This window comes from Chlorocebus sabaeus, chromosome 27, assembly GCF_047675955.1.
Source record: "Chlorocebus sabaeus isolate Y175 chromosome 27, mChlSab1.0.hap1, whole genome shotgun sequence".
NCBI lineage: Eukaryota > Metazoa > Chordata > Mammalia > Primates > Cercopithecidae > Chlorocebus > Chlorocebus sabaeus.
The window spans coordinates 35,280,898-35,298,305 of record NC_132930.1 but is presented as its reverse complement, the minus strand read 5'-3'; the positions used below and the strand labels follow the sequence as shown (position 1 = coordinate 35,298,305).

Below are 17,408 nucleotides of genomic sequence, written 5' to 3'. Positions count from 1 at the left end.
GGTAAAGAACCTTGGTACAAGTCCCGCCATTTTAAGCGGAGGTTCGGAGAGAAAACAAGATCACTAAACCAGGGAAATGTCTGTCTCTTCCCCATAAATAGCCTGGCCCTCGCCACAGACCTCCTGGAGACCCTGTTCTCTGCTGACGCTTGTCAGTCTTAGATTGGTTGGCTGGAGTATTGCTGGGCAGACAGGGAAACAGGAGAAAACAGGGAAGCCTGAGAACCTTGAGAGGAATTGTTATTTGCTTAATGGCCAGAACCTCCAGGAGAGCAAGAACCAGATATCCTGTGTTCACCCTTGTTCTCTATTATCTATCACAGTTGCAAGACAACATGGGGATCAGTAAATATTCAACAAATAATGGAGTAGAAGGAGGTGAGAAAGAACTTTGCAGTAGAATGCACCCTATTTAGTTCTAATCTTATCTTACTATATGCTATTATAGACAGTCAGTGTAAACAGTGGTTAAACCAGACTCTGGAAATGAAGTTAAGATTCCTGGTTTTGCCAGACACTAGCTATACAACCGTTAACAAGCTATATGACCTCTTTGTGCCTCAGTTTGTTCTTACATGAAATGAGGCTAGTAATACCTACCTCAGAATCTTTATGAGGATTGAGTTTATATATTTGAAGCATTTATAATAGTACCGTCTGTAAGCTATTAATACTTTTTAAAAGCAACTCTATGAGGTAGTGCTGCAGGAAATTAGGTCTTCAAGACATTCTAGTAATTGCCTAGGGTCCCAGAAATTAGTAAGTGAAAAATCTGGTCATATAAATCTGGATTTGACAGTACCCCCACAGGCATTGCATTAGTTGGGATACAGAGATGGCTTATACACAGTGTGTCTTCAGAAGCAGGAATAATGCTTAACAAATAGAATAATAAAGTACTTCATAAAGATATTGACTGTCTCTTCCTCCTCCTCCCTTTCACCCTGTTTCTCGCTCTCTTTCTCTGTTCTTTCCCCAGGACTTTGCCTCTATATTTTTTAATAACCCGCAGAGAGCATTTTCTTATTCACCCTCTATTTCTTTACCTCATGCTAATCTTTCACTCAGCTATCTTGAAATGAAGAATCAGACCTCAGGTTAACCAGTTATATAGAGAAATGAACTCCATGAGAACATGCACTTTGTTTTATCCTGAGCACTTAGAATGATGTCTGTCACAAAGTGAGTATGCAGTAAATACTTGTTGGAAAAAAGAATGAGGATAGTTCATAGCACTGTGTAATTTCCTCATTTTTACTAACGTTTAATATGCTAAGTTGTCTTCTCCAATCAACTGTTTGTGTTTATGCTGTTCACTAGTGTATCCATCTCTAGAACCAGACACATTAAAAAGGTATTTGGCAACAACAACAAAAAAAGCCCATCCACACAGATTTGAAGCTCTATAGTCAGCTGAAAAGTAATAGCAGCCACTTTGGACACTGGCCTTTTCAAGGAATTTGTTTTAGATGACAAAATGAAAGAAAGAAAGTGATTTTTAAAATAAGCCCTGTAAGTAATTTTTCCTATGGAAAGCTGTTAACATTAGCTCCATACGCTGAATGATGTAGCAATTAATCACCTGATATATCCAAAATAAATGACTGACTTATACTGAACTTTAGCTCTAGAGAGGTCATTGATCAATGTAGTATCATTACCACACGTTACTGCAACTACAGCAGATTGAAACGTTTATAAAGGCTAAGGTTGTCATTTTAACTCTCTTTGAGACCTCTTTGGATATATGACAGCAGATAATTCCAACAGACCATCTAGCAATTGACCACCACAAGAAGTCTGAATAAGGCATGTGAACAGAGCAGTGAAAACCCACATTGTAGAATGACTGGTAGAATTGGTCGTTTCTCTTACCTACTCTCACACTGTCTCTGGCAACCTAAAAACATAACTTCTTCCGTTATCAATAGGCCTCTTCTATAGTAGTTTCCAAGCCTAATTTGGGAACCCTGGAAAGGGTTACTGGCCAGGGAAGGTCAATTCTAAGGCATTTAACTCCGTTTATTTGAGTATGTGACACAGCACTTTCCCCAATAGCGGATTAGTTGTGAAAACAAGCAATGAGAGAATGTTTCCATTTTGACCCAGCTGGAATCATAGTCCTCTCTCAGTACCAGAGTTGATCCTTACTGTCCATTAAAATAGTCAATCGACAACTGCTGCAGCCAGCTAAGATGATTTAGGAATTGCTGTGGTTTGAATGTTTGTCCTTTCCAAAACTCAGGCTGAAACTTAATCCCCAATAAGGCAGTATTAAGAAGTGGGGACTTTAAGAGGTGGTTGGGTCATGAAAGTTCTGCCCTCATGAATGGCTTAATTCATTCATGGATTAAAGGACTCATGGGTTATCATAGGAGTGGGACTGGTGGCTTTACAAGAGGAAGAAAGACCTGTGCCAGCATGCTCAGTTCCTCGCCATATAATGTCCTACGCTGCCTTGGGACTCTGCAGAAAGAAGGCCCTCATCAGATGCAGCCCCTCGACCATGGACTTCTCAGCCCCACGCTGTAAGAAATAAATTCTTTTTCTTTATAAATTACCCAGTTTCAGGTATTCTGTTATAAGCAACAGAAAACGGACTAAGATGGTCACATATAGGATGGTCTTAATCAACTTTCTAGATCGCCACAGAGGGCTTTCTGGTGGAAGTGGCCCTTAAGCTCAGCATTAAATATTCAGAAAAATTATCCATCTGGGACTCCAGAGACTTAATTTTCTCATATTCAGCATTAAATTGGACACCCACTATGCAGCAGGAGCTTGAGATATAAAGTTGAATAAATCCAGATTACTGTTCTTGGAAATCTCCCAGCTTTTAGATTCAAAGTTTCATACTATCCACCCCATCCTGAATGAGCTGCAGTGATCAATGTTTCTTCCTCATTAATTCCAGTCCCTCCTGTGCTTTAACTAAATATATTTAATGACAAAAAATCAGAAGAATGTCATAAATGAAAAGGTATCCAGTAAAATAATTTCATAGCCATTTTAAGTACCTGACATTATGTAATAATGCTTATCTACATTCCCTGAACAAGTAGTAGGCATACATAGCAAGCATAAAATATTTCTTGCTGCATGAATGATAATTTGAAAAGTTTTTACAAGCCAATATACTCCTGTTATTCAGTAATATACATATATGGTTTTTAAGGAAAACTAATCCAAACAAGCTGTATTTAACATCCTTCTTACTTTCAACAATTGTTACTCTCCTTTAAAGGGTTCTCATTTTGACCTCATAAGCAAAACTTGATTCCTAAACTGGGTACTGGGTGAAATTCAGCTCTGGGAACCTCTTTACTCAGATTTCCAATTCCTTCTACCAGGAGAATGTGAGCTGCACCACAAACTACGTTAACTGTTCAAATATAGAGTAGTCCCATTCCTTAGATCTCCTTTCGAAGAGAAGTTTAAATAATGCTAAAACCATAGTTTCTTTCATTTTAAATCTGGAGATATAATGTGTATAGTGGTCCATAAAGTTTCCTTGCAACATTTTCAGACAGAGATGAGCCTTCCATTTCCCAAATATACCTTTGTGTCACCTACCTTGTGTCATTTACCTCGTAGTAAATATTTCCAAGTGAACACCAAAATCTTGATTTTCAGTCAAAGGCTCTATTATGGGCTGAGTTGTAGGGAGAAAGAATGGTTCCATGTGTATGACCTGAGGGAAAGGTGGCTACTCTCAAGGACAACTTGACTCAGCTGTTTGCACCATGTAGTGAGAAAGTATCACAAGTTTCTGGAATGGAAAGAAATGATAAGTTTCCTGTAAAGTGTCAGAGTTACATTCATTGTAATGATGAAATCTGGCAGGCAATTGCTTAATCCCTGCCTACAGAGAGGGAAAAAAAAAGTATTAGGAAAGTATCAGTTCTGTTTCCTTCCTCCCTACCTTTGACTTTTTTTTTTTTTTTTTTTTTTTTTCTTTTTTAGGAGGGTTTCAGTCTGTCACCCAGGCTGGAGTGCAGTGGCACAATCATAGCTTACTGCAGCCTCAAACTCCTAGGCTCAAATGATCCTCTTTTCTCAGCTCCAGAATAGCTAAGACTACAGGCATCTGCCACCACACCAGGCTAATTTTTTATTTTTATTTTTTGTAGAGGTGCGGTCTCATGATATTGCCCAGGCTGATCTTGAACTCCTAGCCTCAAGCAATCCTCCCACCTGGCCTCCCAAAGCACTGGGATTATAGGCATGAGCTGCCACACCCAGCCTTTGAGATTGTTTTAAAAACTCAAAACAGAGTACAAAAACATCCCCAATTACACAAGACACCTCCTAAAAATAATTTAAATTCTGAGAGCTACCTAAAAATAGAGATGTCATGTATACATCTCATTTGTGTTCACTGACTAATAGCCTGGCTAATACATAAAACATTGATTTGAACTCTAATCCCAGTTCTCACTACCTACCCACAAAATCTAGGACAAATCACTTGGCCATTCTGGAACCTTCATTTCCTCAACTGTGCAGACTTGGTCTAGGACACTTTTGAGTGATAAAAGGTGCTAAATTATGAATACATATTAATTAATCTACAACACGTGTAAAAAGGACTTTCTCAGGCTGACTTGTTATGGGAAATCAGTCACCAGTCATCCAGATAAGTCAGTGAAGAGTTAGGTGGCCCAGCACGGTGGCTCACGCCTGTAATCCCAACACTTTCTGGGAGGCTGAGGTGGGTGGGTCACTTCAGGTCAGGAGTTTGAGACCAACCTGGGCAACATGGCGAAACTCCATCTCTACTAAAAATACAAAAATTAGCCACGCATGGTGGCACACACCTGTAGTACCAGTTACTGGAAAGGCTGAGGCAGGAGAATCACTTGAACCTGAGAGGAGGAGGTTGCAGTGAGCCTAGATCAAGCCACTGCACTCTAGCCTGAGTGACAGAGCAAGACTCCGTTTCAAAAAAAAAAAGAGTTAGGTAACCTTTAATGAATCATTATGTTATTTGTGTAACCAATTTAACTGTAATTAGTTCCATTCTCTTTCCCTAAAATGTCTCTACCAAGGTGATTCTTTGGACTACTATAGGTGTTTCCCCTGTGTGCGGGGTTGTAACAAAACTTTGGAATGTGCTTGTAATTGCACTGTTTTAAAAGTGTTCTCTTACAGTGAAGAGACAGTAAAGCAAAATTGGGTTGGAGTGTGGAGCCAGTATCCTCATCTGTAAAGGGATAGTGAGTTTCTACCTCACAAAGTATCCTCAGAATTAACTGTTTTACGGAATTTAGCAGAGCCTGGCATAGGAAGCACTAAATGTTAGCTATTACTTTTACCTGTAAAATGAGCAGATTGGACATGATGTTCTCTTTGGTCTCTGCCAATTCTCAGTGTTTGGGAACCTTAGGAATCATATTTCAAAACTGTTTCTTTAGGTTAATTCTACAAATTAACTGGAGAAGGGACTTGTTACATTTAGTTGCAAGTGACAAGAAATAGAAAATAACAGTGCCTTAAACAAGATAGGGTCTTTTTTTTCCTTTTTCTCATGTGTTAGTTACTTATTGTTGCATAACAGATTAACCAAAAACTTGAATGGCTTAAGCACCCTTTAAAACTTAAATGGCTTTATTATTTCAGTTTTTGAGAATCAGGAATTACAGAGTGGCTTAGTGGGTGATTCTAGATCAGGTTCTCTCACGTGGCTGCAGTCAAGTTAGCAGCCAGAGGTGCGATCATCTAATGACATAACCTGGGACTGAAGGATCTTGCTTTCAGGTTCACTCAAGTGGCTGTTGGGAGGCCTCACATCCTTATAGGCTGTTAGAATAAGGACCTCAGGTCCTCACCACATGGTACTCTCTATAGGGTTACTTATAATATGGTAGCTTGCTTTCCTCAAGGTGAGGGCCAAGAAAGAGAGAGAGCAAGTGATTTCAAACCCAAGATAAGTCAATTTTTTATAATGTAATCTCGGAAGAGACATCCCATCATTCATGCCTATGTTATTGGTGGTACAGAACAACCCCAGTACAGTGTGGGAGGGGATTACTTACACAACAGTGTACCTAATAAACGCAGGGATTAATTGAGGGCTATCTTTGAAGCTGGCTACTAAACTTACATATACACCGTGTAAGTGGTCCAGAACTGGTTTGACACCTCTGCTTTATTTAGGGGCATAGGCTCCTTCCACAGCTCTACCAACTCTAGAGGGTAGTCTTCATATCTAAGTTCAAAGGTGGTGGCATTTGTGTGACCCCGGGCAAATTATGTATTCTGAGTTTCTGGGTCCTCACTTAATAAATTATGAAAAAGAGTAAAACATACTTCATAGTGTTGTTGTAAAGATTAACTGAATAAGTGTAATAGGCTTTCACAGTACCTGGCATACTTAGCACTCAATACTATCTTTTAATATTGCTATATACTTTAAATAATGAGAATATTCCAAGAGATCATCAGATATGCATTGTTCCTTGAAAAGGTCAAGCTTAGAAATCACTGGTAATGGAAAAGCTCTACTTGAATAATTCAAGCAAGCCTCTCATCACCATTCCCAGCCCAGAAATGGTGAAGGATAAAAATTGTTTTCTTCAATATCATCCTAGAGGGAGTTAAAATTGCATCAATCTATTCAATCCATTATCTTTATGTAATCTATTCCTAGGTAGCTGATACTATAGTAAGATGTAATTTTGTTTGTCTTTGCAAAGGTGTTCTTGTTGCTGACAAGGAACAGCAGAATAGTGAACAAGTTTGTGGCTAAACATTATTCCCAGATTTTAAAAAATGTAAGTGTGCACAATTGTTACTACCAGATCTTTGTCAAAATAATCTTTCTGTCACTGAATAACTGACCATAAAACAGTAGGGCATATTGACCTAGTGTGCAAGGTAAGCAATGAGTAAATAAGAAATGATTGTAAAATATTTATCAAATGTAACTTTCTAATTTGGGTATTTTTAGGATGGGTCAAAAAAAGGAATGCTATTATTCATGAAGAATTACAAGTTCACATATGTTTATTCTTGCCAGTCTTTTACTGAAAATTCCTAGAAATGATATCCTTTCCTTTGCATATACCATAATATTTCTATGATATTCCTCTTCAAAGATAGGGGTAATATTATATATTGATACATCATTAATTATTCAAAAACTAACAATACACTAGGTACTTCACTGCATGGGACATAGTAGCTATTCAATAAATGATAGGTATATTTATTATTAGACACCTAACACTGTATGAAACAGCATACCATAATAGACTCTAGTCTCAGTATCTCTATTAAGATATTAGGGCCAGAGGTTTCAAAATGGTTTGACCTGTTGTAGTGGTTCAGCACACTGGAGTTGCATCGATTGGGTTCAAATCTCAGCTGGTCCACTTTCTTACTACCAGCAGGGTAAAACAGAACCTCTTTTGCCTTCTGGGAATGAGGACTTTGCTACTACCATTAAACCATAAACCTGTTCCCTATTCTGTTCACTCATCTGTGAAATGGAAATAATACTACCTATCCTACTGGATTGTGGTAGAGATTAAATGAGATTCTCTAGTCAAAGAGCTTATAACAATACCTGGTGTGTGTGTGTGTGTGTATATATATATATATATATATATATATATATATATATATATATATATATTTTGATACGGAGTCTCACTCTGTCACTGAGGCTGGAGTGCAGTGGCTGGATCTCAGCTCACTGCAAGCTCCGCCTCCAGGGTTTACGCCATTCTCCTGCGTCAGCCTCCCCAGTAGCTGGGACTACAGGCGCCTGCCACCTCGCCCGCCACCTCGCCCGCCTAGTTTTTTGTATTTTTTAGTAGAGACGGGGTTTCACCGTGTTGGCCAGGATGGTCTCGATCTCCTGACCTCGTGATCCGCCCGTCTCGACCTCCCAGAGTGCTGGGATTACAGGCGTGAGCCACCGCGCCCGGCCTATTTTTTTGTTTGTTTGTTTGTTTTTTTAAAGAAAAATCTGGCCGGGCACGGTGGCTCAAGCCTGTAATCCCAGCACTCTGGAAGGCCGAGACGGGCGGATCACGAGGTCAGGAGATCGAGACCATCCTGGCTAACGTGGTGAAACCCCGTTTCTACTAAAAAATACAAAAATCTAGCCGGACGAGGTGGCGGGCGCCTGTAGTCCCAGCTACTCGGGAGGCTGAGGCAGGAGAATGGCGTAAACCCGGGAGGCGGAGCTTGCAGTGAGCTGAGATCCGGCCACCTCAGTCCACCCTGGGCGACGGAGCGACCCTCTGTCTCAAAAAAAAAAAAAAAAAAAAAAAAAAAATCTGCTTATTTCTGCCACTATTCAACAAACACTTACTAGGTGACTATCATTTGCCAGAAGCTACAGATTCAGTAAGTCCAAAAGTGAACTCACCATTTTCTATCCTCTGAGTTTGCCAAGCTTTCTGTATTCTCATCTCATTTTCATCACTGTTCATTTAGTTACCCTGGCTAACATAATTATAGCAAACAAACCTGAGTGCAAGTCACCATTCTAAAGACTTTTTGGTTTTAGAGTATTTATATTCACAGAATGACTGCATGAAGTGTAGGCACTCTTATCGTGATTTTTGAGATGAAAAACTTAAAGAAGGTACATAATTTGCCCAAGACTACCCCATTAAGAAACAGCAGAGGCCGGGCGCGGTGGCTCATGCCTGTAATCCCAGCACTTTAGGAGGCCGAGGCGGGTGGATCACAAAGTCAGGAGCTCGAGACCATCCTGGCTAACACGGTGAAACCCCATCTCTACTAAACATACAAAAAATTAGCTGGGCGTGGTGGCGGGCGCCTGTAATCCCAGCTACTAGGGAGGCTGAGGCAGGAGAATGGCGTGAACCTGGGAGGCGGAGCTTGCAGTGAGCTGAGATCAGGCCACTGCACTCCAGCCTGCGCTACAAAGCCACACTCTGTCCCCAAAAAAAATAAAACAAAAAGAAATAGCAGAGCCAAGATTCAAACTTAGGCAGTCTGGCTTCAGAGCTTCTATCTTTTTAGGTAAACACACAATACTGCTTCTAGAGATTTTGGAGTTATCTTAAAAGCTTTTGTTTTTCCATCATTCAGTATCTTAATAAGACACATAGTCCTCTCAAACATCTCTAATTCACCCCTTCTCTGCTTACACTAATACAGACCTAGTATGGGCCCTACTTACCTTCTGCTTGAACTACTAGTTTCCCTGCTTTTAGCTTCTCATTTCAATCCTTGCACCAAACCAGCTAGTCAGCAATGTTTCTAAAACAAAAAATCTAATGACTCTCGCTCAGTTAAAAACATATTGGCACACTAATTCCTATTGAACAGGACTCAGACACTCTTACGTGTCGTCCGATGAGGTACCTATTACAGTACCTCACTTATAAAGTTGCATATACTGCTTTTTATTTTATTGACACAAACATATTTTTCCCCCCACCAAAGTGGGCCCTTTTTGAAGGTGGGGACACAGTTTTGCTCATCTTTTTTTTTTTTTTCTGAGATAGAGTTTCACTCTTGTCACTCAGGCTGGAGTGCAATGGTGCAATCTCAGCTCACTGCAACCTCTGCCTCCCAGGTTCAAACAATTCTCCTGCCTCAGCCTCCCAAGTAGCTGGGATTACAGGCGCCTGACACCACACCCGGCTAATTTTTGTATTTTTTAGTAGAGGCGGGGTTTCACCATGTTGCCCAGGCTAGTCTTAAACTCCTGACTTCAGGGGACCTGCCCACCTCAGCCTCCCAAAGTGCTGGGATTACAGGCATGAGCCACCACTCCCGGCCTGCTCATCTTTATATAACCCTTATTTCTGCAGTCCCCAACAGCCTACAGGTACAAATGAGGTCACAATATCATTAATATGTGAATCTTAATGATTCATTAAGGTTGAAGTTTAGAACCTAAACTTCAGCAAAATCTCCCTACCCTTAATGCAAAGGGCTTCTGAATTATCAGAAATGTTTTTCATGTGCTCAGTCATAAATTCACTCCCGCTACAGCTACATTGCTACCCCATATGAAAACTGAGCCACTCTCTCTCTCCCATTCTTCCTTGAACCCTGTATTTTCAGGTAGCCATTATGAGCTTAGCTGCCAATGTAGGAAAGAATGGCTTTCTTGTGACAAATTGTTAAGGGGGTTCCAGTGGCAGGTTGTTTCAACTCATGTGTTCATGTGAAGTAGCTTTCAACCGTATTTACTTAGAGCCCCCTACCTCCCTGGGCATCAGATATGGTGTCAGGGATCTTAGTCAAGGCAAACTTGAGGTACAGCCATACCACTATAATCAGAATCCCTCCTTCACTCCAACAACGGCTTATTATTAGTACAGCTCATTTCTTCTACCCTTAGGATTGTCTACCTTGCAGGAGTTACCCCAACCAATTCAGTAAAACTTAATTTGAGACTACCTTACAGACTTGCGAGATGTATCTAAAATTGTTTGAATGCTGAAGCATCCACAGCTAATATTCAAATATAACCAAGCTTATATTTGTTTCACTCTTTCCCACTCCTCTCCCCAACTCCACTGCCTCGCCTAGAGCATTGTGCATACTAGAGCCCCAATATGTTTTTTAATATGTAATAAAAAATAAAATTCTATGCTAGTTGAGCAGAACTAGTTTATCTGAGAAAAGAAACACAAACTTAGGATGAGAGTATCTGGCCCAAGTCCAAAACTACACCAAAATTATTCAATTTAAGGGGAAAAAAGAACCCAGTAAAATACATGGTTCTCAACTGAGATGGATTTGGTTGTTGGTAGGAATCCGATGACTAGTGTACCTGCACCTGTTCTGACACCCTCCAAAGGAATCTGGATCACAAGTGAACTGTCCAAGACCATAAGCCACACCCTTGGGCTAATGCAAGAGGAAGCTGAATCACTTCCTTGAGGCCAAATGCATACAAACAGAATTGCCTCAATTTCCTACTGACACCTTTTTTTTTTTTTTTTTTAATGACCATTTCCTTATCTTGTTCTTGTAATAGAAACCTTTTAGGGTGACTTGGCTTTTCAGTTTAAAAATATGAATTTTGGGACTGGGCATGGTGGTTCACACCTATACTCCAAGCATCTGGGAGGCCAAGGCAGAAGGATCACTTGAGCCCAGGAGTTCAAAACCAGCCTGGGCAACATAAGGAGACTCCACCTCCACAAAAAAGTTAAAAAATTAGCCAGGTATGGTGGTGCATGCCTGTAGTCCCAGCTACTCAGGAGGCTGAGGTGGGAAGATTGCTTGAGCCCAGGATGGTCCAGCCTGCAATGAGCCATGATGGTGCCGCTGCACTCCAGCCAGGGAGACAGAGCAAGACCCTGCCTCTAAAAACAAAATAAAATAAATATGAGTTTTTGTTGCTTTGTGCTGTGTTGGTTTTGGTGAAACTGAAGACTTTTAGGGAATGTAGTATTAATGTAGTACCTATCCAATTGCTGACTAGATTATGGTTTGAAATACTGGTAGTGTTTTCATTCAATGGTATTAAATAAACTTCATTTTAAAAGAAATTAGTATAAACGAGGCACAGAAAGACACATACCACATGATCTCACATTTGTGGAATCTAAAAAAGTTAAACTCATAGAAGTAAAGAGAGGATGATGGTTACCAGAGGCTGTGGGGGTGGGAATGAGTTGTTGATCAAAGGATGTGAAGTATCCGGTAGACAAGGGGAATAGGTTCTGAGATCTATTGGACAGCAGGGTGACTACAGTCAATAATAATGAATATTTAGAGAAGCCAGGGAAACGTAGTGAGACCTTGTCTCTACTAAACATCAAAAAAAACTAGCCAGGTATGGTGGTGTGTGCTTGTGATTCCAGCTACTTGGGAGGCTGAGGCTTGAGCCTGGGACGTCAAGGTGACAGTGCGCTGTGATCCTAACAATGCACTCCAGCCTGGGTGACAGAGCTGCCACCTGTCTCAACAAACTAAACCAAGAGTAAATTTCAAATGTCCCACCATAAAAAAAAAAGATAGGCAAATGAAGTGCTAGATGTGTTAATTAGCTTGATGTAATCATTCCACATTGTTGACATATATCAAAACATCACATTGTATCTTATAAATGTATACAATTATAAATCAATCAAAATAATCATAATTTAAAAATTACTAAATGTTGCATAGCTTCTAGTTTAATGTTAACATTATAAACCATATTTGTACCCATTACAAATTGCAGCTATTAAATAATCTTGAAAATCGCATCCCACCTTTAATGATTTGAAACATGGGACGGTGCAAAGGGCACCTGAATACATGTCGTAGTACTTAGGTTCTTGGCTCTTTCACTACACAGTCACATGATCATGGGCAACCTCTTTAACCTTGATGGCAGTCCATGAGAAAACATGTACAAGTACCTAGTCCAATGCTTGGCATATGATATAGGCACTCAACATCTGTTAAAATTGAAGTTTAACTCATATTAAATAATTTCTATTTTTTAGAAGTTACATACTAAGTTGTAGTATCCTCTTATTTGACATGTAGATCTGGAAATATTCATTTCATCCAAATGAGACTAAGCAAAATGATGTATTATCTGAAAACACTGAATCAAATGGAATAGTATAGTGCTCTTTTTTTTTAACCCGCAGATCACAGGCAAATTATAGATTGAAACCACGATATCTTTTTAATAGAAAAATGCCACAGCAATTTAATCAAAGTCTAAGCAAGGACTTTGCCTGCTGCCACAAATACCATGACAAACTGTGGCATTATGAGAAGCAATTAATGAAGAGGATATGATAAATAAAACATGAGTTGGCCAGAATATTTTTACTGATGTCTTCTCATTTGATTTCCTGGTATAAGATGGTCAGTTTATCACACCTATAATCCTAGCACTTTGGGAGGCCAAGGTGGGCAGATCGCCTGAGGTCAGGAGTTCGAGACTAGCCTGACCAACATGGAGAAACCCCATCTCTACTAAAAATACAAAATTAGCCAGGCGTGGTGGCGGGCGCCTGTAATCCCAGCTACTCGGGAGGTTGTAGCAGGAGAATCACTTGAACTCGGGAGCTGGAGGTTGCGGTAAGTCGAGATCATGCCATTGCACTCCAGCCTGGGCAACAAGAGCAAAACTCCATCGCTAAAAAACAAACAAACAAAAACAGATAGTCAATTTAACTATCAACTTAATTGAAAAGCCAATGACTGTAACAATTAAAATTTTGGTCAATAAAATTCAATTATTTGTGACTTCATATGTGAAGGATTTCATCTGCTACTAACAGAACTATAAAGACAAAAAGAAGTATCAGTTGTAAATGGTCAGTTCATTTGTCAAAACACATTATCTAGTATGGTATTTTTGAATTTATAACTTGTAACATTTTAATCCAACTACAAATTACACTTGAACCACATTTTTAAAAATAAAGATAATCAAGAATGATGAAGTAAAAACCACTCAAGTTCAACTGCTGGATCTGGGATGTAAAATAAGTGACAAAACAGAGAAAGGTGTTGAGTTTTTAAACAGCAAATTTTGACTTTATTCAAATCACATTTTAAAATTATTTTTGTACTTGGTTTTTGTATTGTTCTTTTGTTTATTTCAAACAACAGCCAACATCATACAAATCACATTCTAAAAAGAAAAAAGAAAGTATAAAAGATTATAATGAAGTTAATTTAATATGTGCATTTATCAAATGTGTCAATGGTATTCTTGAAATAAAGGCATAAAATCTTCAAAATTAAAAAAGCTATTTGGACACAAGCAGCTGAACTTACTGACAAAGGAAAAAAATACATTCAAGTTCCCAGACTAATTTCTTAGTTATTGCACTATTGTTAGTGATAAAGCCTTATTATCATCATTAAAGCATATTGTGAGACAGAAAACAACTCATGTATTTTCTTCTAATATGTCTGGATATGGTATGTACAACTTTAAATCTCAGCTAATTAATTAAAAACTATCCAGAGTGACAACACAGTAGCTTATTTACTTTTTACCACTGCCGAACATTTGGAAGCAATATTTACTATAAGTCTGTACAGACTTCATAATCCACCTCGTTGAAAATAAGCTGCATAACACTTGTAGAGAAATGTAGGAAGATCCGTTAGTACAGGATACACCATGTTGTTTAAATATAACCTCAGACACAACTGAATTAGATATACAGTTAAGTATTTGTTACTTAACAACAGGATACATTTTGAGAAATGTGTCATTAGGCGATTGTCACTGCCCAAACATCTGAGCATACTTACACAAACCCAGATGGTATAGCCTACTACATACTTTGGCTATAAATACAGCCTCTTGCTCCTGGGCTACAAACCAGTACAGCATGTCACTTTACTGTAGGCAGTTGTAACACGATGGTTAAGTATTTCTGTATCTAAATGTATTCAAAACTAGGAAAGGTACAGTAAAAATACAGTATTACTTCATGGGACCACCATGATATACGCAGTGTTTTAACAGAATGTCATTATATATCAGACTACAGAAATGTATTTTCACGAATAGAATATCTATTGCTAGATAACATAAATTTTTTAAAATGTTGTGCTACTGCATTCCAGCCTGGGCAACAGAGACCTTATCTCAAAAAAAAAAAAAAAAAAAAAAGCTTTATGATAAAAAATTTCAAACATAAAAGCAGAAAGAATAATAAATACTCCCCTTTTACCCAATACCTGGCATCAATGATCATCAGCCCACAGAAAATATAACAAAACTCTGGCATCCAAAGACAGTCTGCTGATTTTACATTATGAAAAGTTATTTTTATTAAATACTCAATACTCCTTGGTCAGTACTTGTTTTCTTATTGAAAAGCAATTACTATTTGGCAAACATTTTCGAAGACAATACCTAAGTAATAATACCACATATTTTACTGATATTTTCAGCATTTTTTATGAACTATATTTATAATTACAGGGATTTCAACATTCCAACTTATCCAAGGGTTCCAAAAGACATTATTGTTAAAGGCAGTAATCACCCTAGGTACTACATGCTCCCAAAATTTTGCAACATATAGAAATGGATATTATTATAGAAATTTTGAAATAAAATAAAATCAGAGCTACTGTATTGTTATATCTCACTTCCTGACTCAAGCTTATATAAGCTTTATGGAGGTGTACTTGAAATGAATTGCACATGCGTATCAACAGTTCATTCCTTTTCATTGCTGAGTAGTATTCTCATATGTGTTCCATTGTATTCCAGTTTATTCACTTGATAGGCACTTTGGTTGTTTCTAAATTTTGGTCATTACAAATAGAGCTACAATGGACATTTGTCTTTGCATGAACAAATATTTCATTTTCTCTTGGGTAAGTACCTAAAGGTAGAATGGCTAGATCATATATATGATAGATGCATGTTTAACTTTACAAGAAACTGTCAAAGTATTTTCCAGTGGTTGCTACGTTTTGCATTCTTCATCTTTGGCAATATTCTTTGCTCTAGAATCTGCTTTGTCTAATAATACAGACATTCCAGCTTTAATTGGTGTTACCACAGTATCTTTTTTCAACCTTTTAACCTATTTGGGTCTTTACGTTTAAAGTGTGTGCCTTATAAGAGGCATAAAATTGGATCTTGTTTTATCCAATGCAACAACCTCTAGCTTTTAACTGGGATGCATATATAGCCAGTGGTTCTCAACTGAAGGCAGTTGTATGTCCCCTGCCCCTTTTCCCCCTCCCCCCACAAAAGAAACAGTGGGCAACATCAGGAGTTATTTTTGGTTTTCTTTTATAACCCTTGAAAAAAGGAAAAAAAAAAAACAACTTTCTTAGCCTGCAGGCAGTCAAATAGCAGCTTGCAGACCATGGGTTGCTGGTCCCTAGTGTATTTCTACCTGACTTACTTAACTTCCTTTAACATTTCTTGTACTACACATCTACTGATGAATCCTTTCAGCTCTTGTCTGAAAAAGTATGCTGCTTTTTTATTTCAAAGATATTTTCTCTGGGCATAGACCTTTTTTTTTTTTTTTTTTTGAGATCAAGTCTCCTTCTGTCGCCCAGGCTGGAATGCAGTGGCATGATCTCAGCTCACTATAACCTCTGCCTTCTGGGTTCAAGTGATTCTCCTGCCTCAGCCTCCTGAGTAGCTGGGATTACAGGTGCCTACCACCACACCCAGCTACTTTTTGCATTTTTAGTAGAGATGGGGCTTCTCCATCTTGGCCAGGCTGGTCTCAAACTCCTGACCTCAAGTGATTTGCCAGCCTCAGCCTTCCAAAGTGCTGGGATTACAGGCGTGAGTCACACCTGGCCTGGGCACATAATTTTAGGTTGACAGGGTTTTTCTCTGTTCTGTACTTGAAATATGTTGCTCTACTGGCTTCTCAAATTGTTCCCTTTAAGAAATCTAACTTCTCACCTTTGTAACTATTTCCAAGTCACTTAAAAACAGTACCTTTTTGCCGCTAGTCCATTTAAGATTTTATCTTTATCACTGGTATTAAACAATTTGATTATGGTGTACTCTGGTTTGGGTTTTTGTGTAAGAGACAGGGTCTCTCCACGTTGCCCAGGCTGGTCTCAAACACCCATCCTCAAAGCAATCCTCCTGCCTCAGCCTCTCAAAGTGTTGGAATTACAAGCATGAGCCACCATGCCTGGGTAGTATGGGTTTTTTATGCTTCTTGTGCTTGGAGTTCATATCTTCTTGAATCTGTGGGTTTATGGTTTCTATCAAACTTTTAAGCTATCATTTCTTCAAATACTTTGTATGCTCCCTTCCCCTACTCCCATTACACAGTAGGGTGCTTAAACTTGTGTACAGCTCACTGATAGACTATTTTTTTGGTGTGACTTTGATTTGTTTCTATTGCTATGTCTTCTTCAAACTCATGAATCTTTTCTTCCACAATGTGCAATCTGCCATTAATCCCACACAATATGTTTTACATTTCACACATTGCAGTTTTCATCTCTAGAAGTTGGATTGGCATCTATCTTCCAGGCCCCTACCTAACTTTTTGAACATATGGAATACTGTCTGAATTCTAACATGTCACTTTTTGTCTCATTATGGGTCCTATTTTACTGCTTATTTGCATCCTTGCTAGTTTGGAGATGACACTGTAGATTTTACCTTTCTAGGTGCTAGATGTTTTTGTATCCCTATAAATCTTGAGGTTTGTTCTAGAATTCAGTTAAGCTCCTTAGAAATAGTTTGATGCTTTCAGGCCTTGCTTTAAACGCTTGTTAGGCAGAACAGGGACAGTGTTCAGGCTAGGGCTGTTTCCCACAACTGAGGCAAGACCCATTGTATGTACTCTACCCAATGCTCCATGAATGAGGCTTTCCAGTCTGTCTTGTGGAAACAGCCAATATTCCCAGCTGTCTCTGAACACAACACAATTATAGTCATGTGTGCTTAATGACAGAGTATGTTCTGAGGAATGCACCTTTAGGTAATTTTATCATTA

At 38.8% G+C, this 17,408-nt stretch overlaps 1 protein-coding gene across 1 annotated transcript in view; it reads right to left on the bottom strand.

The window, feature by feature from the left end:
- The window catches only part of FBXL5 (F-box and leucine rich repeat protein 5), a 46,693-nt gene extending 42,978 nt beyond the window's left edge, over positions 1-3,715 (bottom strand). Inside the window, exon 1 of the mRNA XM_038008682.2 lies at positions 3,574-3,715. The gene's annotated coding sequence lies outside the window, so the exon portion shown is untranslated. The remainder of the gene's footprint in view (positions 1-3,573) is intronic.
- Positions 3,716-17,408: the final 13,693 nt, after the last annotated feature.